Source organism: Peromyscus maniculatus, chromosome 5, assembly GCF_049852395.1.
Source record: "Peromyscus maniculatus bairdii isolate BWxNUB_F1_BW_parent chromosome 5, HU_Pman_BW_mat_3.1, whole genome shotgun sequence".
Lineage (NCBI taxonomy): Eukaryota > Metazoa > Chordata > Mammalia > Rodentia > Cricetidae > Peromyscus > Peromyscus maniculatus.
Genome location: NC_134856.1, coordinates 118,380,561 through 118,408,538, shown reverse-complemented (window position 1 = coordinate 118,408,538; position 27,978 = coordinate 118,380,561). Strand labels below are relative to the sequence as shown.

The 27,978-nt window shown below is 48.6% G+C and overlaps 1 long non-coding RNA gene across 1 annotated transcript; it reads right to left on the bottom strand.

Moving 5' to 3' along the window:
- Positions 1 to 1,754: 1,754 nt before the first annotated feature.
- On the bottom strand, positions 1,755 to 8,389 carry LOC143273466 (uncharacterized). Its single transcript, XR_013051580.1, has 3 exons — positions 8,326 to 8,389; positions 2,684 to 2,811; positions 1,755 to 2,212 (listed from the first exon to the last, which is right to left on the bottom strand). It is a non-coding gene; the product is annotated as an uncharacterized LOC143273466 (long non-coding RNA).
- Positions 8,390 to 27,978: the final 19,589 nt, after the last annotated feature.

The window sequence follows — 27,978 nt, the reverse complement described above, 5'->3', positions numbered from 1 at the left end:
CTCCTCTGCTTCCTGACTACAGCTGCAATGTGACTGCCTCAAGCCCCTGCCACCAGGATGTCCCTGTGATGACAGACTGTGCCCTCGTTCAGCTCCTCTTAGCAGCCATTTTGTCCCAGCAACAGGGCAAGCGACAGATACATGTTTGAAATGCAGAAAGAAGCCACTGGGGTTCTGGCAGACATGGACAATCAAAGAATCCCATCACAGACTCCTTTCTGTGTGTCAACCAGGCACTCAGACCGCAAACACAGAAAAGAGGGAGGAAAGGAACCAAAGCTCCTTTTCACTTCCACCCTTTCTTACCAGTGACGGTGAGAAGCGTTGTGGAATGTACGTATGCAGGGAAATGAAATGAGAACAGTGCAGCACAGGGCTGGAGAGATGACTCAGTGGTTAGTGCTCTTCCAGAGGATCCAAGTTCAGTTCCCAGCACCGACATGGCAGCTCACACCCATGTAACTCCAGTTCCAGGGGATCTGGTGCCCTCCTCTGTCCTCTAAGGCACCCACATGCATATATGCATACACTAACGTGCTCTTGTGCGCGCGCGCGCGCGTGCACACACACACACACACACACACACACACACACACAAATAAATGTTAAAAGACAGCAATAGTGTAGCTCATGTTGTGTTCCACTGTTTGGGAAACAGTAAGACACATGATTTTATATTTATATTTTCAAATATGTAGTCTATAACTACCTAGCATATTGTTGTGGTGATTATGTGTGCCAGTTGAATGTTCTTATATTTAGATATAAATTGTCATTGTGCAATATGAGGATTATTGAGAAGTTTGAAATATACTTGTGCTGGTTAATTTTATATCAACTTGATACAAGCTAGAGTCATCAGAGAAGAAGGAACCTCAACCGAAAAAAAGGTCTCCACAATATTGGGCTGTAGGTAAGCTTGTAGGGCATTTTCTTAATTAGTGGTTGATGGGGGCAGGGTAACCTACTGTGGGTGGTGCCATTCCTGGACTAGCGGTCCTGCAAGAAAACAGGCTGAGCAAGCCAGGGGAAACAGCAACTTTCAATGGCCTCTGCATCAGCTCCTGCCTCCAGGTTCCTGCCCTGTGTGAGCTCCTGCCATATGGAACCGTGAGTGAAATAAACCCTTTCCTCCCCAAGTTGCTTTTGGTCATGGTGTTTCATCACAGCAATAAAAACTCTACCTAAGATGACATTCATGCATGAAAATGTAAATTTAAAAAGAAATGAAAAATGCTAGATGTGGTGGTACACACCTTTGACCCCAGCACTCAGGAGGCAGAGGCAGAGGCAGAGGCAGGGGCAGGGGCAGGGGCAGGGGCAGGGGCAGAAGCAGAAGAGGCAGCGGTAGCAGGCAGCAGCAGCCAACTCTCTTTGACAACCTAGTCTACATAGCAAGTTCTAGGATATCCTGGGCTATATAAAGAGATACTGTCTCAAAAAAAAGAAAGAAAGAAGAGAGGAAGAAAGAAAGAAAGAAAGAAAGAAAGAAAGAAAGAAAGAAAGAAAGAAAGAAAGAAAGAAAAGAAGTGAAAATGTCCCAGTGGAAAAGCTCTTACAGCACAAACCTGATGGCCTGAGGTTGACCCATGGGATCCACATTAACATAGAAGGGACACACAATGCCCCATTCCACTCAAAACAGCAACAAATACACAGAATTTGAAATGAAAATGTAAAGCAAGTCACTGAACATTTTGCAGTGAGGCAGACGTTATGTGTATGATGGACACACACAATCGTATACAGACAGCTGATAGGAAGTGCTAGAATAAGTCAGAAACACCGTAAACCCAAGCTCTTTGTCTTTCCACTTGGAATGCACCAGTCTTTGGGAAGACAAAGAGAAATCTACTATTCCTCCCAGGGACTTTACAAATTGGTGAAAGATTCATACCAGCCACAGGAAAGGGTATTGAGAACCCAGGCTGGAATCCACATGGACTACCTCTTTACCTGAGCCAGAAGGCATCCATGTAACCAACCACCTCACCAGTGATCCTCCACTGTGGCCCTTGGCACAAAGCAGGATCTTGATGATCAGGGCCATGGATCAGACGGTATGTGGGAGGAGGGGACTTCTGATCCAAAAGTTTGATGCCTGGGTTTTCATACTCCATTACTCAGTTAATTTCCAGACACGTAAATCAGGTTGTGAACACAGGGACTAGGTGACACACCTCTTCTGGTGGCAGTATCCATTCCAAGGTCACTGTAGAAAGAGACACCAAAGCCCACTTTTGCCTTATGTATTATTCCTATTCACAGAGATAACGACTAATTTGCCATGACATAGTTCATAGCTTAAAACTGGAAGTGCTCCCACATTCCTGTCACAGGTACACTACTGTCACTCTCCCATATTTCATAAAACCATCAATGTACCCCATTCTATCTCTGTGTACTTCATATTTATTTTTCTTTCTTTTTAAATGCATTTAAAAAAATTCTGTATATGCACGTGTGTCTGTGTAGATGAATGTAAATGCCACGGGGGCCAGAGGACCCACCAGATCCCTAGAGCTGGAGCTACAGGTAACCGTGAGCCACTTGATGTGGGTGCTGGGAACCAAGCCCTTGTCCTCTGAAGGAGCAACAGTATGTGCTCTTAACCACCAAGCCGTCTCTCGAGCCCTGAACTTTGTATTTCTTCCTCACAAGAACCCAGACAACTGTCACTTACCTGACAAGTTCATTCACTTCTCTTGCCTGTGTCTCTTCTACTTGGTGCCACTGTTATTAGTGGATTCGTTAGTTTATCTTGTGGGCCGCGTGTTATTTCTGTTTCTTCCCTGGGACCCTGCACAGTGCCTGTTACATATGAGGAGTACAATAAATAGGATTTGTGGAATGAATGAGCCAATACTATCTGTTATGATTTGGATATAGTTTGCATGGCTTAGAGTATGTCCCTAAGAGTTCCTGTGTTGGTTGGGGTTGGAGAAATGGTTCAGTAGTTAAGAGGACTGTCTGCTTTTCCGAAGGACCCAGATTTGATTCTCAGCACCCACGTGGCTGCTCCTGACTATCTGTAACTTGAGTTCTGTGGGATCTAATGCCCTCTTCGGGCCTCCATGGGCACCAGGCACACATGTGGCACACAGACATACATGCAGACCAAATGCCCGTACACGTAAAATAATGAGATAATTATGAAATAAGAGCTTATGTGTTGTAGCCTGGTCCTCAGTGTGGTGATGCTGAGAGGTGGCATGGAAGCCCTGAGAGCTGGCGTGGGCCCAGTGCTGGCCACCCTGTCACCGAGGGTGCTGCCGGGGGAAGAAGTTCAAATCGTTCTCAAGGGACCCTGGTTCTCACAACGGTCGTTAGAAAAGAGCAAGATGGCCCTTCCCTACTTTGACGACTCCTGTCTCACTGAACTCTCTGTCTCACACACACTTGTGCTATGCTGCCAGTGCCATGTTGGTATGCAGGCAGGCCCTCCACAGAACCAGTGCCATGTCCAGGATGCTGTGTAGGCAGGCCCTCCACAGAACCAGTGGTGTGCAGTTTCGACTTTCCCCCTACAAAACTGTGAGCTAAATATAACTCTTTTCCTGACAAGTTTTCTGGCCTCAGGCATTCATCGCAGCAATGACAAGCAGATTAAGGTAACATCCAGTGGATCCCAAGCTTCTTCAGGACCCCTACCTCCTTGCCGTATTCATCACTCTTTTCCTGATATATATTAACACAGACTCCCCCGCCCCCCCCCCACACTAACTGTACATTGACAGCAGAAGCTGACTATGAGCCTTCGTTGGGATGCTTCCACACTTGCTGAAACAGCTCACCACAAGCGTGAAAGAGTGATGGATGGCCTAGTCCCGGCCCCCTGCTCCTTTCAGCGTGTGCTATCTCCTGTGGTTGGTGCTTTCTCAGCACACCTGTAGAGCAAGTGACAGCCCAGGCTCCTGCGTGGAGATGGGAAAGCACTTATTTGTTATGAAGCTAAAATTAAACTGCAAGTTTTTACATGTCTCTTCGGGGTGGCAGCTGAGGCCGATCTTTGTCAACTCAGAGCTTTTCACACCCTGGGTTTCAGCCACTGTAAGTGGATTACCATGGGGACAGATATCAAGTTTTTGGCATTGAAAATGAATGAACTTGCTTGGGGAAACTGAAAGCCATGCTTCCCCCTCCCCCCATCCCTTTGAGCTTAAAATCTTTTAATTAAAAAAAAAAAAATCAAAATCTCCTTCCCTTCTTTGCCCCTGCGTTTGCAGTGTAGCCAGGGTGTCTGGATTGAAATGGGAAATGCCATGCAGGGAGGTGTGTATTTTCCTCCTTGTAGGGGCTTCGGATGCTAACTTCATCGAGCCCTGTGTGGGGTGCTAAACTTTACAGCCAGGGATGCTCTGCAGCCTCCTGCCCCCACAGGCTGCTTTCTCTGTGGCTTGGATGCTGGTATATCCCTTTGTCTTGTGACTGTACCACTCACTGCCCATCTTTCCAAAAAATTAATTTAGGATTTTAAAAGCAGATTATCTGTTATGAAGCTAAAATTAAACTACATAGCCCAGGCTGGGCTTGAACTCTCGATCCTGCTGCCTCCACCTCCCAAGTGCTTGGAGTACAGGGATGAGCTGCCATCCTCGGCCATCTTTGAAAGGACATCCTGTATGGAGAAAAAGATTCAGGATGAACTCGCAGGAACCTCTGCTTGTTTACATCATGTCCTACCTAGTGCAACCCGAGCCTGTTGGCTACAACCCCATGCAAGCTGTTTCAGAGAATCTAGAAAAACACAGACACACGAGCCAGAACTCCCGACACAGGCTTCTCCAGAGGTGGCTGTGGGTGTCAGAAAGAGGATGAGACCCAGGTGAAAGTGCGTATCATGAGCTTTGGGTTCCTTCCGTGGACCAACTGGACCTGGCCTCCTGTGGAGAAGAGGTTCGTTTGCTCAGTGGGGACTGTTCAGGATCTAAAGAGCACAATGCCCGTTCCTGTGGCAGATGGCAAGCGCAGGAACGGGCATTAAAGCAGGTATATGATTACACCTTCAGGCAGGAGGGGAGCAGGGGAGGGGGCAGCCTCTCACTGACTCCACCTCTGCTGAAGGGTCTGGCACCTGCTAGAGTGCCACACTCCCACGCCAGCCATCATTCACAGGTGATTCTGGGAGAAAATAAAACCACGCTAGGCTAGAGACTGAAAATATTGAGGGTCTGGGGAGACGCAGCGGGTGGGGTGCTTGCTGGGCAGGTGTGAGGATCTGAGTGTGGATCTCCAGAAACTCCATCAAGCTGGGCATGGGAGTGCACATCTGTAATTCCGTGTTCTCGTTGCGAGATGAGAGGCAGATGCAGGAGACACTCCACAAAGCTTGCGGGCCAGCTGGCATGGCTTATGCAGCAATAAACAAGAGGCCCTGTTTCTGGCAAGGTGGAAGTTGAAGACCAGCATATCTGAGGTCCTCTGGCCTCCACACATGAGCTGAGACACAGTGTGGCCCCTCATCACACACACATACATTAGGTAATACACACTGAGAAAAGATTAAAAATTAATAAATAGCAGGGACCATGGAGGAAGAGGGGCTAGAAAGAGTGTAAGAACCAGAGGTCCAGGGGACAGGATTAAAAGAGTGCCCCCCCCCCACAACCAGACTGCTGCTTTCATAAACTCACAGCAGCTGTAGCTGCAGCACAAGATCTGCACAAGACAAAGCCAGCCAACATTCCAGCATTCGGGGAAGGGGGGGCTTCACAAGTCCCCCCCCCCATGATCTGTGGACAGCTGACAGATTTTGCAAAAGGAGAGTCATTTTTCTTTAAAGTTATGCCCTCTGGTAGGTCAACCATGTTTCACACCCAAGGGTATGGAGTAGCAAAAACTGGACCCCATTTTTCCTTTAAACAAACCAAACCACACCACACCAGCAGGGCTGGAGAGTTGGCTCAGTGGTTAAGAGCACTCATCACTCTTGGGTTTGAGACCCAGGCCCCACCTCCCCCACTGGGGACTCACAAAGGTCTATTTATCCAGTTCCAGGGAATCCAAAGCCCTCCTACGGCCTCCCCGGGCATGAGGCACACACATGATGCATGTAATACATATGCAGGCAAACCGCTCCTACACATAAAGTAATAAAACAAATAAATCTAAAAAAAATAGAAGACATGATATTTAGGTGGGGTAGATCTGGGAGGAGTTTGGAGGTAAATATGACCAAAATACTTTGAAATTATAGAAGAACTAATGAAATATTTTTAAAATAATAAGTTAAATTAAAATAGTTGTCTCTAAACTTGAAGCTACAATGACTCTAAAGCCAAGGACTGGATGAACTATGTGTAAAAGCTGCCAGTGATGTGGAATAAATGCTGGTGTGTGTGTGCGTGTGTGTGTGCGTGCGTGCATGCATGCATGCGTGCGTGTGTATGTGTGTTTTCCTTTTTGGTTTTTCAAGACAGGGTTTCTCGGTGTAGTTTTGGTGCCTGTCCTGGATCTCGCTCTGTAGACCAGAGACCCGCCTGTTTCTGCCTCCCGAATGCTGGGATTAAAGGCATGCACCACCACCGCCCGACACTCTCTCTCTCTCTCTCTCTCTCTCTCTCTCTCTCTCTCTCTCTCTCTCTCTCTGTTAATGTTTGCAATGTTTTAAACATTTTTTTGCCTAAGTTTTTGCACAAGGCACAAGGCCTCTCTCTGTGAAGCCCTGGCTGGCCTGGAACTTGCTGTGTAGGTAAGGCTGGCTTCAAATTCAGAGATCCTCCTGCCTCTGTTTCCAAAGTGCTGGGATGAAAGGCAAGTATCACCATACCATGCCTTCTTGTTTTAGACATTTTGCCTTATAAAGCATTTTTTATATTTATTTGTTATTTATAAATTAGAACATTGAGCTCTGCTCTTAGCAAGGATGAACATAGTTCTCTTGGGACCCCAGTCAGCTGATAGGAAACAGGGGGACCTGGCTCCACAGTCCCTCTTGCTTCCTGTGCTGTCCTGTGATTCTTCTGCCATGCTGTGACAATGTGACAGCTAGAATCTGAAATGTCCCCCATAGACTCCTATTTTAAGTGCTCATTCCCAAGCTGCTGCTGAGGTGAGGGTTATCAGTGGAGGTCAATCATGATAGCCCAGCATCTGCTTCTGGCCTTGCTCTCTGCTTCCTTCACTGCCAGATGTGAGGATGCTCAGCCAGATGTTCCCTCTGCCATCACTCCACCATATCTACCTGTGGTGGTTTGAAAGAAAATGGTCCCCAAAGGGAGTGGCACTAATGGGGGGCGTGACCTTGTTGGAGGAAGTGTGTCACTGTGGGGGAGGGCTTTGAGGTCTCATATATGCTCAAGCCACAGACAATATTTCGTCTACTTCCTGTTGCCTTTGGATCAAGATGTAAGGACTCTCAGCTCCTGCTCCAGCACCATGTCTGCCTACATGCTACTATGTTGCACCACGATAATAATGGCTGAACCTCTGAAACTGTAAGCCACCACCTGAATTAGATGTTTTTCCTTTATAAGAGTTGCCGTGGTCATGGTGTCTCTTCCCGGCAATAGAACCGTGACTAAGACACTACCTCTTCATAATGGACTGAAAACATGAGCCAGAACGAACACTTTCTCCCTCCCATTGTTCCTGTGGGATATTCTGTCACAGTGATGCGAAAATAATGCTTGCAGATAGCCGGAAGGCTCCCACCAGAGTCAAGCAGATGCTCGTGTTCTTGAACTTTTAGGATTGTGAACTCTTTAAACTCTTTAAAAACAGAGTACCCAGTCATAAGTCTTTTGTTACAACAACAGAAATGTGCTAGTATGGGGAGGATGGAGCTAAGAACGCTGGAACAATTCCAGCGCTGTCAGAGCAAAAGGATTGGGCTGAGTGAAGAATACTCTCGTCAGGAAACACAGGTATTGTCCACCGGAGAAGACCTCACACCGGCCCCTAATGCTGTCATATGTACCCAGGTGTCACACTATCAAATGTGTCCCATCCGATGAACAAGCACTACAATCGCTCAATTCCTTTCTCTTTGGTTTTGTGATCCACACAAACATTCTATTATAAATGTCATTGCTTCCTGGCAGGTAAAAGGGAGTAGTATGACCTGGATATTTAGATGCTGAGAACAATTAGAAGAGTTTGTCTTTTGCTTCACTATCAGGACCTCGGCTAACTCAGGCTCTTGGTGAGTTAGGTTACCATGAACTGATTCTCCAGCACCCTTTGGATAGGCCACAGAGTTTCTGTAAGACCAAGCTCTAAGCCCATTGACCATCACAAGAGCAACTGCCCAGGACCCTGAGCTGGATCTACCTGCTTGTTTTCCCAATGACTCAGCGTGAAAATAAATGTGATCAGGTAGCTCACCAGAGTGATGTCTCCCCAGGAGCATGCTTGAAGGGCGTTCTCTTTGCAATCTCCGCTCCCACTGTCCTTCCCCACATCTAAGCCAGCCCTGAGCATATGCACTCCCTGTTTGCACTCTTTGGGACAGCTCTAGTTGTTAGAGTTTGCTTTATTTGATTCATCGACCTGAAGTTTTTCTGTGTCTAAGTTCACTTCTCTAGAGCTACGCAGAAGAAATCTCTTCCATTCACATGGAAACCTTTTAAATATGACCATTGCTGTTATGCACAATGAAGAGCCCCTTACAAGGGTTATTCCCTCCCCTTTAACCTTTTCAGGTCTGTTCATTTTAACAAGAATTTGGGTGGGTGGTTTTTGTGTTATAAGCAGAGGAATGGTCTGCCTCAGATGAGAGATGAGCATGTTCATCTTTCACTACCTGGCAACTGTCAAGAACTGCAGAGGTTCTGAGAATTTTACCTCTTTGCAAGATTGATAATTTAGCCTGCTGCTGTCCACATGTGCTGGCTAGAGAGACCAGTGTCCTAGGATAGACAGAAAAGACACTTTACTATTCACGGCAGCAGCAGAGTACTGTCACTTGTACATCGTGACTCCTCAGGGCCATGTGACCCTTCACAGACACAGGATTCGGAGGTAAGGAGCCCCTGGTCTTTTATTATGAATGGGCTTTAAGCAAACCTGTATCGTTTGCCTGGGAGATAACATTTTTGTTATTAAACTGGGCAACAAGCAAACCAAGTCTTCCTAATGCTGTGACCCTTTAATACATGTTGTATATATATGTTGTGGTGACCCCCAATCATAAAATTATTTTATTGCTATTTCATAACTGTAATGTTGCTACTGTTATGAATCACAACATAAATATCTGATATCTGATATGCAGGCTATCTGATATGTGACCCCTGTGAAAAGGTCCTTTGACCCCACCCCCAAGTGGGTTGAGACCCACAGGTTGAGAACAGCTGCTCTAGAATGAGACACACTGTCTTCCTAAGGCTGCTCTCTTGCACAGCATCCATGAAAGTCAGTGGTAAGCCATGATAGCCAGCACCTCAGCTAGGGAGATGCGTGGAAACATTTGAGGCCTTTAAGCCGCTGCCTCTGATTCCCTTCCAGCTTTCCTACCAGTCTCCACGTCACCAGAACCAGGCAGTCTCTTCTCTCAACCTTTTGCACACTCAGACTTCATGCCCCAAGATACACAGGTGAGGGAGGAGCAAGGGAAGAGACGGCAGCATGGGCCTTTATTTTCCTGCTTGTGCTTACAACTTCCTCTCGATCATTCTTGCCATTCACATCTATGAAACAGCTTCCACTCCAACAGACACTGATTCCCCATTTCTACTCAAGCAAGTATTGGGTAAGCCCCTGATGTGTGTTATACAGAAGGTTCTAGGTGCCAAATGACAAAAATTATTACAAGTCAGGAGAGAAGCTGGGCACAGTGGCATATACTTGTGGTCCCAGCTACTTGGATGCAGAGGCAGGAGGATCATTTGTTTCTAGGATTTCAAGGCCAGCATGGGCAATTCATCTCAACCCATCCCAACCCCCCAAATAGAAAATCATGACCTATTGGGTGAGAAAGGTCATAGTTCGGTGTTAGAGGTCATGTTGTCCATCCCCAGCACGGGTACTAGTTACTACTATGATAAATAAAAGAAACATGTGTTAAGAGGAGGATACAGTAATCCAGGGATAGAAGAGGCCACTGTTCATATTAAGGAAATACTAAGATGGACCATGGGTGACCTGGGCATTATGAATCTAAAGGCAGCCTGCTCAAGGAGACCTCTGGTGGTTCTTGAAGTGTGGTCCCTAGACTACCATCATTACCAACAGGAAGCTCATTAGATGTGCAAATCAGGATGCAGGGACTCAGCAACTGGCCCACCAAGGTAGCAAGGAGCCTTTCAGGAAGGGTTCTGAGGGGCACTGAAATCTGACAAACTTAGGCCGGTATCCCTCAAAACTTGAGTGCACACTCATCCCAGGAGTGGTTGTCAAACTACAGAGCCCAGAAGAGCAGGAAGGAGGTACAGCCTCGGGTTTCTAAGCAAGGTCACTGCTGCGACTTCTTTAGATGCTTTGAGTAATTTGGGGGTGGGAGAGGCTGAATGAGCCTTCAGTGACGGGTTTTGTAAGGGAGTTGTTAAAGAAATGCACACAGCGCAGCGGCATCTCTGGTGTCTTGAAGGACACGAGTAAGAAGAATATGATTTCTCTGGCCGGCTTGTGGCCCAGTGTTCTGGATGTGTCCGCTCAAATGTCCTTGCATGTCTCCGACACGGTTGCTGAATGTACCAAGTGCCACCAGTGGCTCCTGATGCTTTGTGGTACATTCCTCTTCCTGGATGGAGAGGCTGAGGCTGGTCCACAGAGCTATTTGTGTCCCAAGGTCACAGAGACCTCAGATGGATAGGGCTGGCAAAGGTCTCTTGAAGCCTGGCCAGAGCTCTTTCCTGGGGGGCGGGGGGAGCAAGGCCATCTTCCTCAACAGTGGGGAGTGACAGGGCTTGTAAGATTAGCACCCCTGTGCCTCCCTTGTAAAACAGGACCTGCTCAATCTCCAGGCCCGTGGTGAATAATAGGAATCTTTATCATCCTTTCCAACAGAAAGCATTTATTTAAAACCCCTGGCTAACTCACGAGGTGAGCTGGCTGGCCTGTTACACACCATCACATGGTGTGGAAACTGGCAATTAAATTTAGCAACCCACCTCGGTAAATTCAGACCGGGATGTTTACAGGCCAGCACAACCCAGGGGGTAGCCAGGGGCTTTGTTTCCAAACTAAAAGGTCTCCAGAAAAAAAGTAAAGTGAGGCTCAAGAGAGTTATGTGGAGTTACGAGCATCTGTCCCCATCAGTAATGTGGCATCCTCTGACTGTGGAAGGCCAAGAATGCCCCTTCTGTAACACAGCCCAGGGACGGCTGTTGGCCTTGTGGAGCCGCCACTCAGGAATGGGGAGGCAGTGGCTCCAAGGACAGGCTGTTTGTTTACCGACTCTGGGGACCAGAACCAGAGGGACTACATGAACCCAAGAGTCGTTTTCCCTATATGAGAGGACATTGCAGTTGCGATGTTCAGCTGTAGCCGGATGGGAGAGCGATGGCGGAGGGGATGGCGGAGGGTATTCTAGCCAGGAAGCCGAGCTCTGGGCATATGAGGAGTGAGGACTAGCGGTTTACAGGGTGCAGTCAGAAGGATGGTCAGGGGTGCAGGAAAGATTCTGCCTGCCTTCCAGGGAGCTTTGCTGTTAAATAGATATATAAAGAAGGTATCTCCTGTGACCCCTGCCCCCCGGGATGAAAAATAAGCAAAAGTGCAATCGCCTGCATTTTCAGAATCCGCCTTCGTGAGTTGGGATGCTCCAGCAGAAGAGGAGTTTCTTGTTTCAGCCAAACACAGTCTGAGTTCCTGTCCCACGTGTGCACGAGTGTGACAGGGAGGGGACAGAGCAAGTTTTGCTCAAGTGAGACTCTGGCCACATCCCCCACCTCCCGTGCCTGGTAAAAGACATCCATCCATTTGCATAAGGGCTCAGGCATTCCGTTGTGGTTAGGAAGGAGAGGGTGCCTCTCTCTGCCAGCAGGCCACTGTGGAGAACTCAGGTAAGCAAGTCGAGCATCCACACCACATCTCCCTCCACCTCGTGTGACAGCACCTCCCAGAAAAGGGAACAGAACCCAAAGTGTTGGCCCCGAGGGAGGAAAAGGAGAGAGCCGGGTGTTCCTCTTGCTTGGGTGGGAAGAGGAGTGGCGTTTTTTCACTTCTGAATGTTCAACCTCATGCATTTCCAGGGCTAGGGGATGGTGAGGGAAGGGCACCAGGGCCTTTCTGAGATGGTGAACCTTAACTGGCAAAGCTGGGCTCCTAACATGCCTTCGTTCAAGGTTACCATCCCCCATGCCCACCATGGGTCCCTTATCTCTGACTCCCCTCCCTTCATTTCTTCTTCTTAACCCTTTTCTAGACATAACAGGAATGCCATTAAATTTATCTCTTGACTGCAGTGTGGCTTTTGAGTCGGATGCCACCGTGAGGCGATGTGCTGGTCCTCGTTTGTTTTTCTCCTTCTTTTCCCTCTCTCTCTGTGAGACAGGCATGATGGTCTCCCCCTTTCTCAATTTCAATGACCAAACAAGATCAGAACAGCCTGACAGAAGAGGCAGGATATAAATGTGGCTTTATATGTTCATTGTTCCTCTGCCTCTTGTGGCTTTTTTCTGTGGTCTCACTCACATCCGCCTCATCCACTAAAGCAGGGTGGATGGAGGATTTATGATTGGCTTAGGGCGGGCAAGGCTGGATGCTTCAGCTGGATTTAAACAAAGAACAGTTTCATTTCTAATCTATGGCCTGGCCCTGTGCACCCTGGGAGGACAGCATTTCCCCACAGAGGTTGTAGAAGCCCATGGCCTGGTGTGTGTGTGTGTGTGTGTGTGTGTGTGTGTGTGTGTGTGTGTGTGGTCTCTCACTTCTCTGTGTTTGGCCTATAGCTGTTGTGTTCCTAGATTAAAGCTTTCTATCTTGGAAGGAAACTTTGAAACAGGATGTTTACAGGGAGGTGAAATACTACAGGGATCTCTTTAAGACAGGAAGTAAACAACTCAAAATAGCTTCAGGAAGTCCCTGAAACTGTTCAAGATTCACCAGGCCCCTCCCTCTCTGGTAGGATGTAAACAGTAAGGCCTGCTGATAGTCACTCTCGGACAAGCTAAGAGCCTGGCAGCTTGGGAGAAGCAGAGACCAGCTGGGCTGCCTGGAGGAGGCTCAGACCAGCTGAGCCATCTGGAAAGGACACCTTGCAGCCTGCTGAACTTCCTGCAGGTTGTGCAGTGAGTGCTCTAGATCTCCAGCTTTTGTGAGTTGTCACCTCTGCTAGGGGTGGGCTTTGGTGATGCAGCTGTCTTTGAGTCATTCCACTCCCTTAAGTGACCCCTCATCCATTGTGTCAGGGTTTCTATTGCTGTGAAGAGACACCATCACCATGGTCGCTCTTATAAAGGAAAACACTTGATTGGGGCTGGCTTACAGTTTCAGAGGATTAGTCCATTATCATCATGGCGGGAATCACAGCAGCATGCAGGCAGACATGGTGCTGGAGAAGGCGCTGAGAGTTCTACATCTGGATTGGCAGACAGCAGGAAGTGAACTGGCTTGAGCTTCTGAGACCTAGTGACACACCTCCTCCAACAAAGCCACACCCACTCCAACAAGGCCACACCTCCTCCAACAAGGCCACACCTACTCCAACAAGGCCACACCTCCTCCAACAAGGCCACACCTCCTCCAACAAGGCCACACCCACTCAAACAAGGCCACACCTCCTAATAATGCCGCTCCCTATGGGCCTTTGGGGGCCATTTTTATTCAAACCACCCTATCTATATATATTCCTGTAAATAACTCAGATAAAACTCATTGGTTCACCAAATTGGACTTTGGTGGTATTCACACTTTGTTCCACCGTCAGCTCTCTCTCTGGGGTGAGTGGATGCTTGTTTCTGTCTCCCCAGAAAAAATTGGTCACACAATAGTATCTCACACACATCCAGAGTGCCCATATTTACAGAGCAGGGAGTCTCCTGGTGGGTGATCAGCCTTGTTAAGGGGAGCCTGAGATGTAAACTACTTCAGAAGTTCACAGGTAGATAGCAGGACACATATTAGTTTGCTGGGATAACTGAAACACTAGGATTAAATTCTGGGAGCCCCGTGTCTATGGGGTAGAGAAGAGCAGAGATGCTCCCCCTGAGCTGGGGCTATCAGATTTGGAGGTCACCAGTTGTACCCCAAGTTGGGTCTGGCCACTCATTCTCAGCTTACACCAGTTAAAAGAGCCAAATTAATAGTGGAAAGTAGAGAAAAGGGTCTTTATTTAGTATGGCCACATTGGGGAGAGGGAAGAAGAGATGGGGTGAACTCCCACCCCTAAGTCTGCCTTCAGGGCCCTGAAGTGAGGTCAAAGTATAAAAAAAGGGCCAAGGACGTACATCTCTACATGGTCCTGGTCCCGCCCACCACTGACCCATCACCGTCTGGGCTTCTGGCTTAGTCTGTGAGGTGGTCTGACAAGTTGTTAGGACTGTGTGAAATCTTTCTCAGACAGGCTCCCCTCTGGCTGGTGCTCTCTACTTTGCCTGTCAGGAAAATCCTGGAGAGATCCCCCACCTTCAGGGCCCATTGTTGGCAATAGTCTGGTAGTCAGACTGAGAGAGTGGACTGGTTCTTTTTAGAATATCTTCATTTCTGGCCAGGCCAATTAGCAGGGCCACCACAGCAGCTCACTCCCTGGACTGGGGGACCCTTTGCCTGCACACCTGGGGTACTCTGGATAGCTGCTATTTGCCTCCTGAAAACTCTATTTCCCAGGCTTCCTTGCCTCTGAATTTTGACTGGTTCAGCCTGGAGTCCTTGAGGATGGATGAACAGAGAGGCTGAGGCAAAAGGGAAGCCAGGTGACTCTGCCCCTTGACTCCTACCTGCCTCTCTGTGGTTGAATGGACCACTTTGAATCTGGGGACAAATGAAGTTTCTTTTCTCAGCCTGGGGGTAACTCTGCTATTTCTATTGGGCTATCTCCCACTTCCATGGGGCCTCTGGTTCTTCCAACATCTTGGTCACTGTCCCTGTGATCCATCCCTCTGCTGCACGAGGCTGGGCCTGTCTTCTTAATTGGTCTGTGGGTATACAGGAGGAAGCTGGAGCCCACTGGAGCCCCAGGGAATGTATGAGCAGTGACCAGATTTTATTGTGGAGATGGAACTTTCCAGACACCTGTGGCTCTGCCTCCTTGTTGGGCCAGAGCTCTTGGCACTGGAAGACCATCCCAGGCCACATTTTATTGGAAAGGAAGAACTTTAAATAAACTGTGGAAGCCACAAAATTGATCCAAATTAGCTGAGCAAGAAAAGCACTTCTTTTGCCTAAAAAGGAAAGAGAGAGAGAGAGAGAGAGAGAGAGAGAGAGAGAGAGAGAGAGAGAGAAACTTGAGGCTGAAGATCCAAACTTGAGGATCCGTTGCCTTGGATCCTCATGAGAGACACAAGGGGTCTAGCTCCAACACCTTGCCCTGGCTCCTTGCTGCTCATTTAGGAGCCTGGCACTTGTGACAGCCAGGCCTACTTGGCCAGCACCCCTGGTACCCACAGCCTTGTCCATGGGAATCTTAGGTTCTGCATCTGTGACCAGTGCTCACCAGTCCTCACTGACAGCAGCTTGGACCCATCACCCTTCATAGGCCCCTGGCCACGCCCACTCTCTTGCAAGGTTAAGACGCCTCTGCCCTGGAGCCATTTGGTTCCCAAAACAGCATGTCTACCTTTTGGCTGCTGAGAACAGGATTTCCTTTTTTTTGTTTGTTTTGTTTTTCAAGACAGGGTTTCTCTGTGTAGCTTTGTGCTTTTCCTGGAACTCGCTTTGTAGACCAGGCTGGCCTTGAACTCACAGAGATCCTCCTGGCTCTGCCTCCCGAGTGCTGGGATTAAAGGTGTGCACCATTACCACCTGGTGAGAACAGGATTTCTATGACCATGGACAGGCAAATGTCTCTTTGTATCCCTGCTTTCAATTCCTTTAGGTGTATACCCAAAAGTAGAATTAATGGGTCATGTGACAATTTTAATTTTATTTACTTTTTACTTTTTTTTTTTTTTTTTTTTTGGTTTTTTTCAAGACAGGGTTTCTCTGGGTAGCTTTGCGCCTTTCCTGGAACTCACTTGGTAGCCCAGGCTGGCCTCGAACTCACAGAGATCCGCCTGCCTCTGCCTCCCGAGTGCTGGGATTAAAGGCGTGCGCCACCACCGCCCGGCTACTTTTTACTTTTTATGTATATGTATTGCAGGCTTTCTTTGACCACCAGCCCCCAAATCATGACACAGAGATATATTATTAATTATGAAAGCTCAGTCTTAGCTTAGGCTTGTTTCTAGCTAGCTCTTATAACTTAAATGAACCCCTTCCTATCACTGTATGTGCTGCCATGTGGCTCATGGCTTTTACCTCTTCTCCCGCATGTCCTGCTTCCTCTCTGTCTCCTCTGGCATGTCCCCTGAGCCTAGATTCATCCCTTCTTTTCTCTCTGCCCGGAAGTCCCACCTAACCTCTTTCTGCCTAGCTATTGGCCATTCAGCTCTTTATTAAACCAATCAGAAGGCACCTTGGTAAAGACACATCTTCACAGTGCACAAAAGGAGTGTTCCACAGCATATATGGATGTTGTGATTGCATGTATGTCTATGCACCACATGTGTGTCATGCCCACTGTGGTCACAATATGGGGTGGGATCCTTTGGAACTAGAATTAGAGATAATTGTGAGCTGTCAAGTAGGTGCCAGGAATTGAACTCGGGTGCCCTCTTTCTGTTTAACTTTTGGAAGACACTTCATAGTGTTTTCCACATTGTCTGCACCATCTAGGTTCCCACTAATGGTGCATAGAGGTTCAAGTTTCCAGAAATCCTTGTCAGGGATACTGCTTTTCCTTACCTTCCTTTCTTCCAGATTTTCCCCTCCTTCCCTCACTCTCTCTCCCCTCCTCCTCCTCCTCTTCCTTCTCTCTCTCTCTCTCTCTCTCTCTCTCTCTCTCTCTCTCTCTCTCTCTCTCTCTCTCCTTTTTACAAGGTCTCATGTAGCTCAGGCTAGCCTTCAGCTTACCCTGAACCCTAGATCCCCCTGCCTCCACCTTCCAATGTTGTGACTACAGGCTTGTGGCACCAGGCTCAGTTCCTCCAATCTCCTGCCATCGTGATGGGCGTGAGACATCCATTAACCTTTTTCTTTAACGTTAGAATGTGTTTTATATGTGGAGTGAACAGAAGAAGTGCACCAGGAAACCTCAGTTTCCTTCTCCTTTCATTCCAGTTCCTATTTCTTGCTCTGCAGGCAGCAGTGACCTCAAGGCTGCTTCCTGAGGCAGCCCACACCCAGATGCGCTTACACATCTGTCTGTCTGCACATCTACAAGTGGGCCTTCGAGGGCTGTGCCCAGCCCCCAGCTCCTGTCGCTCTGCTTGCTGGCTTGCTGTGACGTGAGCAGCCTGCACCCCACTTCAAATTGCACTGAAGTGAGCTATTCTACCATCTCTTCCCACCTTGATGGGCTGAAACTCTGAGCCAGAATCCACCTTCCTTCCTTCAAGTTTCAGTCAGCTATTGTCATAGTAATGTAACTGTAATTAATACAGTCAACAGAGAGTTTCTGCTTCCAGAGGCTTCCAGATTTCAAAATTGCAGGTACAAGGTTAGGTCTGTAACATTTAGAGCATGCCAGCCCCTAGGTGGGCAGCCTTCTACACCTTTATTTATTTAGTTTTTTTTTAATTAATTTATGTCTTTTTCTATTATCAGCTTGATACTTTATTTATTTTTAAAATATAAATATACTCTAACTGTATAGAAGTATATGATGTCGTATGGTCTTTGGGTTTGATTATTTTGTGTGTTTTTAAGTTGCAGCTTTTTTGTTTAAAACAAATAATAAGGTTTACAGTAAATAAAAATACTATTAAGGTTTCTTTTTGTTATTATTTTAAACAATTTTTTTTGTGTGTGTATGATATGACACATGTGTGCAGGTACCCTAGGAAGCCAAAAGCAGAAGTCAGTCCCGAGAGCTGGAGTTACAGGCACTTGTGCGTCACCTAGTACTGGGAACAGAACTAGTATCCTCTAGACGAGCCGCAAGCACTCGTAACCACGGAATCCTCTCTCCAGCCCCCTGGCAGAAGTCAGCACATGGTGAGGCAGAACAAATGTACTAGCCTGGGGCTCTCTTCCTCTTCTTCAGTCCCATCTTGGGATCCCCACTCTACGATTTCACCTATCCTAACTGCCTCCTAGTGTCCCCACCTCAGATACTGTGAACCTAGGGAACCAAGGGCTGAGTTTCCAGCCCATGAACTTTTGGGGAGTCTCACACTGAGTGTGTGTGTGTGTGTGTGTGTGTGTGTGTGTGTGTGTGTGTGTGTGTGCAGGTATGTATGGTGGACAGAGGTCAAGGTCAATATGTCTTCTTCAATCACTGCCATCCTTGTTCTTTTGTATATAGCATATTCCTGCAGCTTGAGTGCTGAGCTGACCAGGGAATCACAATCTTTTCCCAGTATGGACTACCTCAGCAGAACACTGGTTTAAAGAAGCCGTGGCTGTGCTGAACTCATGCCTCATTGTCAGGTGTGCCCTCACCCAGGGATCACGCTTCGATGCTGAACTTTGCTCTGAGGTCATCCTGGTGACCCTGAAACTGTCCCATCCCATACCACTCCAGCTTTGCTGATGTCCATAGCTGTGGTCAGCACCCAGATCCTGACCCTTCTGGAAGCTTCTCTGCAGGAATGGGAAACACGTAATCCCGGTGGAAGAGAAGCAGCAGCTGTGGTATCAACACCCAGTTCTCTTCCCGTTTCTTGAGCTTGCGTGAGTTGCCAAAAGCATCTGAAGTCTTTCTAATGGTGACAGAAGTGGGCAAGACACTGCCACCTCCACTGTGCACAGTGACCTGCTATGGCCAGCCAGACCTGGGGGACTGCAAAAGAGGAAAAGTCAGGGCTTGATCCATTGAGTCCCAAACCAGTGCAGACTCAGCAGAAGTGCTCGGGAGATTAAAGCTGGGGTGTTCTGGGTGTGCTGGGGGGTGGGGTGGGGGTGGGGAGAGAAAAGGGTAAGTTCTAGAATTTCTTAAGATGCTGAGTCAGCTCCCAGCCTGTCGGGGATGCAGCCTGCAGAGGAGCCTGGGTGATGAAGGAGGCCATCTGGCTGTCAGGCTGGTATAGGCATGGGGTGGCCTTGGGCCTGCCTGCTGGCCAGCCTTGAGGGACGAGGAGGGTGAAAAGGAGGAGGAATGGAAGGCTGCAGAGCCATTGGCCAGTGAAGCCCATGTGAGTGGAAAGGGGGGTTTAGGATTGGACTTGTCTGTCACTCTGAGGGCAGGGCTTGGGCAAACAGCCCCTTCCATAATGTCTGGGCTCCCTTTGAATAATGGACTGTGTAGAGTGGATCCAAGGTGAGCAGCCAGCCAGCCTTGCTCCTTCGGGGGATGTATTTTAAGCTCCCAGAACACTGGCATTCTGTACCCATGTGGACTTACTGTCTGCGTGGGAGCCTAGGCTCCTCTGTGCTTCTCCACAAGGCAAGGTCACTCCAGGCTGGTGGTTTGTGCAATCCTGGAGTTTGACTGTGGGACAAAAGTCACAAGTCCTCTGGTAGCTCTCATGGTACCTGCTCTGAAAAGTCCCTAGCTGGTGGTGGCTGGCGCCATCCTGTCCTGTCGCCAGCTGTCAGCTCAGTGTGGGGGACACACACCCAGGACGGTCTGTCATCTGGCCAGGCTGTAGCCACAGCTGTGGTACCGGAGGGCTCCTGAGGTGGGGACCTGTTCAGAGCAGCACCGAGCATCAGATCAGGCGTCCCAGAAGGCAGGCCTCCCGGCAGGAGCCTGTGAGTCTCCAAGCTCACTTGCATAACACTTCCTGCGTGTGTTTCCTCAGTCTCAGCAACGGTCGGGTCACCGAGTGACCTTTAAAACCACTCAGGAGAAGCGACTTCTGGGGGCCGGGCAGTCAGAGTCACCCCCCTTCCTGCCATCCTCCTTCCTGCCGAGGCGGCTGCACACTCAGGGGCCGATGAAAGAAAAACATTTAAAGTTTCAGGCCAAACATGGCGATCCCAACCTACAATCGCAGCATCAGGAGACAGGGAGGAGGACTAGGCCTAGGCGACATAGAAAACTATCTTCAGAAAAAGCTGTGTGTGTGTGTGTGTGTGTGTGTGTGTGTGTGTGTGTGTGTACATGTGCATACACTTGCACACGCATTTGTATGATTGTACGTTGAAAACCAGAGGACAACCTCAGGTGTCATGTCATGCCTTATGCCTCAAGAGTTGCTTTCCGCTTTCTTTTATTTTATTTTTTTACTCCTTCTATATACCTATGGGGAAATTCTCACCCATGCTGAGGTGAGACTTTCCAATGATTGTGGGTGCTTCAGAGAAGTCCTGTATGAAACCTCTCACCCACGCTGCTGTAAGTCAGCCCAATAACCTCATTCATTCACCAAGTTAGACTCGTGTGGATTTGTTACTTGGCCTGTGCTTGGTGCCCTATCTGTGGTGAGCAGAAGTTGGTTCACATGCCCCAGGAGAAGTTAATGCGACAACTGGACACAGGAGGGGGTCGGGGAATGCCAGTGTTCCTCTCTCTGGAACCCAGGATCACTGGTACCCAACCCACTGTGCTCACGTTCTGTAGCGTGCACAGGTGCTACACACATCCTGTGGAGTCTTTCAGCCTCTTTTAGAGGACTTAAGACACCTACTGTGATGGCAAGGGAAGACATCTCCACTTACTCAGTGCAGATGTGCTTTGTCTCTGAGCAGCTGTGAGCCATACCCAGATGAATGCCTGGACGCAGAAGGATAGGCACACTCAGGCACACAGAGCGAGTCCTGGGCGTCCAGCCTGGCCCCACCCCCAGGCCTCCTGGGGAGGGGGTCTCTTAAAGACCGGGGAAGGGGTAATTATTGGGGGAGTGTAGCTAGAGTTTTCCTGCCTTGCCCACAGTCAGGACAAATCTTTGTCACCCGCCAGTCCCACAGCCGCTCAGACCCAACCAAGTAAACACAGAGACTTATATTGCTTACAAACTGTATGGCCGTGGCAGGCTTCTTGCTAACTGTTCTTATATCTTAAATTAACCCATTTCTATAAATCTATACCTTGCCACATGGCTGGTGGCTTACCGGCATCTTTACATGCTGCTTGTCCTGGTAGTGGCTGCAGTGTCTCTCCCCGCTTCTTCCTGTTTCCCCAATTCTCCTCTCTCTTTGTCCCACCTATACTTCCTGTCTGGTCACTGGCTATCAGTGTTTTGTTTATATAGAATGATATCCACAGCAGGGGAGAGCATCCAGACAAGGGGAAAGCAAGCACCCAGCTCTGGAGGCTGGAGTAGCGCCATCTGGATGGAGTGAGGATGAGGAGGGACAGAGGAGATAAGGAGGATTTCCAGCAGACCAGCCCCTGGCTGGGGAGCTCTGGCCTTTGCTCTGAGAGGCATAGGAGCTGTTTCAGAGTCTGGAGCAGGGAAGGAGGGGAGAGGATGGGGGAAGAAGGAGCAGAGGGAGTATGAGATGCCTTGCAGTTTGAGCAGAGGAGCGTTATCGTTGCAGATTCACCTGGCCGTGGCCTGCTCTGCACTAAACAGACAAGCTTGAGGGCAGCTGCCTCAGGCAGGGCTCCCAGGGGCAGGTACCGGAGAGGGACTTACAGGTGAACAGGCTGTGGCTGGAAGTCCCAGGCCAAAGGCTGTCTGAGGGATGGCGTGTCAGTTGATGGCAGCACACCCACAGGCCTATGCACAAGGGCACGGGGAGTGTCACTCCCAGCCTGAGGCAGAATGTCTGGGAATCTGTGGTGGAAGTTTGGGGTTCCAAATCACAGAGCCTGGAACCAGCTGTCGGAGGCAGCAGATTGCAGGCTCCGTCCAGCTGTGAGGGAGAGGCCAACTCTCCTTTGGCCTGCTGTAGCCAGCCCCAGCAGAGTGACGGTGCGCGCCCACAGTCCACCCACACGTGCCTGCTGTCCTCTGGGAACAGCCTTGCTCTGGATGCTCCTTAATCCACTGAAGTTGACACCTGAAGGGAGTCAGCCCAGCAGACAGTGGGTCATACTGACCCCGGTCTGAGGACATGGTATGTCTAGCTTGTAAAAGACCTTAGCGTGTGCTTTACCTTCGGAATGAGCAAATGTAGCTAGAGTTTTCCTGCCTTGCCCACAGTCAGGACAAATCTTTGTCACCCGCCAGTCCCACAGCCACTCAGACCCAACCAAGTAAACACAGAAACTTATATTGCTTACAAACTGTATGGTTGTGGCAGGCTTCTTGCTAACTGTTCTTTTATCTTAAATTAACCATTTCCATAAATCTATACCTTGCCACGTGGCTGGTGGCTTACCGGCGTCTTCACATGCTGCTGGTCATGGCGGTGGCTGCAGTGTCTCTCCGCCTCAGCCTTCTGCTTCCCACAATTCTCCTCTCTCCTTGTCCCACCTACTTCCTGCCTGGCCACTGGCCAATCAGTGTTTTATTTATTGACCAATCAGAGCAATTTGACATACAGACCGTCCCACAGCAAGCAAATGCTCCTCCCAGCAGCCAGTCCTGGCACCCAAAGGTGTCACAAGTCATCCCATTGACGAGAGGATCTCCAGCAGCAGGGATAGTTGAGAACCAGGTCCGTAGGGTTTGGTGGCCCTGTTTGGTGTCACTGTAGATGTAACATGTCTCTGAACTGGCTTGAACTGGTTTTTCTTTTGCCCACAGTAGAGCAGGCGACTCAGTGACTCCGTGTCACTCAGAGGGAGGGCTGCAGGGGTGCCTCGCAAAGCATTGCTTGGACCTGCCCCTGCGCTGAGCCTGGATGGAAGATGTAGGTCTAGTGTTGAGTTGCTGGGTAGGCTGTGTGGAGGTGGGAGGCTGGAGGGGTTGTTTCTGGGTGGGCTGAGGGTCATAGCTGTCGTTGCGTGATGGAGCCTGAGTCCAGAGGGTCAAGGAAAGAGAAGGAAATCAGAAACTTGAGGGCTTTATGTCAAGGCCTGAAGATGACCTTGGGGGGACTGTCACGCTTACCAGAGACACAATTTCAGACACAGGCCGTCAGGCATCCGAGGGAGGGCAGAGTCCTCTGCTGACCCTACAAAGCCAGGCTGGGAAGACTGAAGAAACACCCAACGGCGCTGGGGACACAGGCATTGGGCTGTACAGGTCCTCGCTGCACGTAGCTGATCCGAATGGTGGATCTGAGCAGCCTCCAGGTGCGAGCCGACTTGACGTCAGCTGCCTGCTGACGCCATGACAACAGCAGATGGTCGCTAGGCTCTTCTTCCAGTGTGGCAGACAGAGGAAGGCTGCAGAAATGCCCGGTGTGCTCAGGACTGCTTCCACAGCACCCTCACAGAGCTCTGTGCTGTTTACCCTTGCGGTGGAATCTGCCACGGGTGTTCTGAGACATACATTTTTACTTCCTTAGTAGCAGTAACCTTTATTTTTAGCGGCCTTTTCCGGAGCAAGGGCCTCTTTTCCCAGCCTTTTGGAACTACATGTGGTCACAGGATAAGACCGTGGCCAACGGTCTAAAATTGGAAGTATCATCCTCAACTTCTGGGAAGTAGTATTAAAAAAAAGGGGGATTCTTCTTCCCTCACACTGCAGGATGGATTACAAGCGTGATGACTGGAACTCAGAAGCTGGTTTGGACCATGAGGCAGAAAGAAGCTCTGTGTCAATGGGATGTGGTGGTTTGAATAAGACGGTCCCCATAGGCTCATCAATTTAAATGCTCAGTCATCAGAGTGACACTATTTGAAAAGGGTTAGGAGGTGTGGCCTTGTTGGAGGAAGTGTGTCAGGGCAGATGGGCTTTGAAGTTTCAAAAACCTATACCATGCCTGGTGTTGTGCTTGCTTGCTCGCTCCCCCCCCCCCCCTTGCAGATCAGGAAGTAACTCTCAGCTATTATTCCTCCACATCACCATGCCCCACCCCCTCCCCCTATGATGGTAATTGACTAAACCTCTGAAACCATAAGCAAGCCCTCGATCAAATGTTCTCTTTTATAAGAGTTGCCTTGGTCATGGTGTCTCTTCACAGCAATAGAACAGGGACTAAGACATGGGGTCTAATCACTGTTAAAATCATGAACTGCTGTTGTTTTTCATTTATATGAGAAAGACATAGATTTGTAGTTTTGGCAAACTACACTAATTTTGGCTTCTAAAATATATAGATGAACCTATTTCTAACATTAGATAACTAATGTCTAGTGGAGAGTAACACACACACACACACACACACACACACACACACACACACATGCATACAAACACCACGCTTGACTTCTACATATGTCTGTACCCTCATATATAAAATGTACACACAGACACAGAAATGTAAATAAAATTTAAAAAACAGTCATCACTGTTACCCGGAGAGACGGCTCAGCACTTAAGAGTGCATACCGCTCTTGCGGAGGACCAGTTTCCAGCACCTAGGTGGATCATAACTGCCTGTAACTCCATCTCCAGCGGAACTGATGCCCTCTTCTGGCCTCATTGGACTTCTGTGCTTACTTCACAAACCCTGTGCAGATAGATACACACATTATCCAAAATACAAATCTCTTAAAAATAGTTACCAAGAAGATCAGCATTGAAGTGAGGAGTGTGGACTTGAATCAGGTTGCCTGACTCTGACCTTGGCTTTGTGCTGGCTGTGTGTTGGACAACTTTCCTAACCACTCTCTGCTTGTGAGTTTTCAAACTGATGTGCTAGCAATGATGGGAGGAGCAATGATGTGGCTTTGATCCCGCTTTCCCAACCCCCAAAGATTGCTTAGTTAGGGTTGCTATTGCTGTGATGAAACACTATGACCAAAAGCAACTTGGGGAAGAACGGGTTTGGAAAGGGTTTGTTTGACTGATAGATTCCATATCATAGTCCATTCAGGGAAACAATGGCATGACAGGAACTCAAACCAGGCAGGAACCTGGAGGCAGGAACTGATGCAGAGGCCATGGAGGAATGCTGCTTACTGGCTTGTTCTTCATGGCTCACTTGACCTGCTTTCTTATAGAACCCAAGACCACCAGCAGCCCAGGGTAGCACCAACCACAATGGGCTGATCCCTCCCACATCAATTAATCACTAATTAAGAAAATGCCCTACAGGCTTGTTAATAGCTTTATGTTATGAGGGCACTTTCTTGGTTGAGGTTCCTTCTCAGATAACTATAGCTTGTTTCATGCACAGGGGTTAAATGAAAGAATATAATCATTTAAAGACAGAATATGGGGCAGAGGTCCGAACAAAGTGCAATGGTGCATGTGTGAGAAGATGCCATGGTGAAACTCACTACTTTGTGTGCTCACCTAAAAAAAAAATCAATGTAAAAAAGATGTGGAGTCGTGGCTGGCACCTAGTGAACATGTGGTAGAGGCCAGCTGTTATTGCTGCTTTAGTTCATTGTCTGGTACTGTAATGAAATGCCCAAGGTACACTTTAGAAAGAGATACGTGACATAAGGTCAACCTGATAAAAGAAAAGGTTTAATTTGGCTCACAAATTCAGAGTTTTCAGCTTAGGGTAGTTTGGCCCTACCATGGGCCTGTGGTGGCCACGTGTGTGCCTGTGGATCTGTTTTCATGGTGGGAGAGCAAAGAAAGAGACTGGCTGAGGCTGGGGTGTGCCTCAGTGGTGGGGCCTAGCATACCTAACGTCCTGGGTTCAACACCCAGTCCTTCCACAAGTGTCTTGATTCCTGTTCTGTAGACAATGTCACCAGGCATGGTGGCATATGTGTGCAATCCCAGCGTGTGGGAGGCTGAAGCATGTTCTGGCTCCATTTTCATTGCTGTGATAGGATACCTTGACTAAAGGTCACTCAGGTGACAAAGGGGCTTGTTTCAGCTGGCCAGTTCAGGTTAAATTCCACATTGTGAGCAAGTCAAGGCAGGAACTTCAAACAGCTAGTCATAGCACATCTCCAGTCAAGACGGAAAGAAATGAATCCATGCACGTCCATTTGTTTGCTTGCTTGTGCTCAGCTGGATTTCTTCACTCTTACAGTTGAGGATCTGCAGCCTAGGGAATAATGACATCCAGAGTAGGCTGGGTATTGCTAAATCAATTAATTTAAATTAGACAATCCCTTCTAGACACGCCCATAAGCCAACCCAATGTAGACAATTCCCCCATTGAGACGGTCTTCAAGGTTGTATCAAGTTGGCAATTAAAGCTAACCATCAAAAAGGCAGGAGAATTGTTGTGAGTTTGAGGTCAGCCTGGGTTACATTTTGAGACCCTGTCCCAACAAAACAAAAAACAAATTGGAGTTGGGGTAGAGGAAGGGGTCAAGAGCATAGTCCTCTTCAAGGGCACAGTACCCAAGGCTTTACTTCCTTTCTCCAGGCCCTGCCTTCAAGAGGCTCCATCACTTTTCAGTAGCAGCATAGGCTGAGGACCAAGCTTTCAGCACACGGGCCTTTGGGGATCAAATCATGACAGGAGGTAGATCTACTTGCAGCTGGAGGCTGAAGTCCAAGCTTGGGGCTTTTGCTCTGCAAAGTTCCTCAATAGTGACATCTCAGTGGAAGGGCTGGAAGGAGGCCAGAGAGAATTTCATGACATCGTTCTTGTAAGAACTAACTGGGGTCCCCCCAAACCATCATCAATCCCTGAGGGCATCAGAATCTAATCACTTCTTAAGAGTCTCACCCTTCACAACATGGGCACACTGCGGCCCAAGCTTGGGGACACACTCATGCTACACAAGAGCCATGTCATCTTTCAGGAGACAGTCTACACCTCAGTGTGCCTACATGGCTTCACCAACACTTCTGCCGCTGGAGGGCTGTGCTCTGTGTAGCCCCCAATTTCCTTGCTCCTTGTTAACATCTCAGAAGCCAGAAAGAAACATGTGAATAGCCAGTGTGCAGTGTATGCAGATGTGCAAGGCTTTCCTTTTTTTGTTTTCAGAGCTGAGGACCGAACCCAGGGCCTTGCACTTGCTAGGCAAGTGCTCTACCACTGAGCTAAATCCCCAGCCAAGGCTTTCCTTAAGACATGGGGTGGCACTGTGTGGCGGAGGGCCTGTCTCTGAGATTTACCGGGTGTCCTGAAACAGACATGGCTACTCATCAGTCCTTAGAATGTATAGAGCACACTCTGCCTATCACTAAGCAGTGCTCAGAGGGAGCACACGTCATCCCTGTCTGGAGTGTCCAAGTTCATACAGAAACTTAAGCCAGGTGTGGTAGTGAAGCTTAGAATCCAGGACAAAATGGGGCTGTGTAGTGACAGTCTATCTCAAAACCCAACAACAACCCAAACCAGCAAAATAAAATAAAACCCAATATTTGAACGCAGTTTGTTCGTAGGACTACGGAAGCAAAACGATGAGCCTTGCCCTGTGATGCTGGCGCTGCCGACTGAACGCGGGCAGGGAAGTTTCCTCGTTTCCCTGGACATGCCTTTTCTTATGTCTGACTCTACGGGTGTCAGAGAGTGAGTAAGAATTTGCCAGGAATAGAAGGTGGGGTGGCTCTTCTGGGAACTCATCCCCGGAGGTGTCTGCAACCTGTGGCGGCGGAGATGCATATCCAGTTGCTCACAGCAGCATCATTTGTAGACACACGATGCAGTCATGGGAACAAGCTAAGGGCCCTTGTTAGGAAACTGGATAAACTCTGGACGTCCTACAGTAAAATGCCATATGACAGGGAAAGGGGAGAAGGCGCTCTCTGCGCACTCCTGGGAAAAGCTTCCAGAATGCACTGTTAAGATCAAGCAGCAGTGTGTGTGTGTGTGTGTGTGTGTGTGTGTGTGTGTGTGTGTGTGTGTGGTGTGTGGTGTGTGTGTGGTGTGTGTGTAGTGTGTGTATGTGGTGTGTGTGTGTGTGTGTGTGTGTGTGTGTGTGTGTGTGTGTGTGTGTGTGTGTGTAGGAAAAGGAGGAAAGACACAGTGCGTATCCATCTTTACTGTGTGTTAGTTACTTTTCTTCTTGCCGGAACAAAATAGTTGGCAGCAGCAACTTGAAAGTTTTGTTTTGTTTTGTTCTTCCTCATGGTTTCAGAAGGATCTCGGTCCATC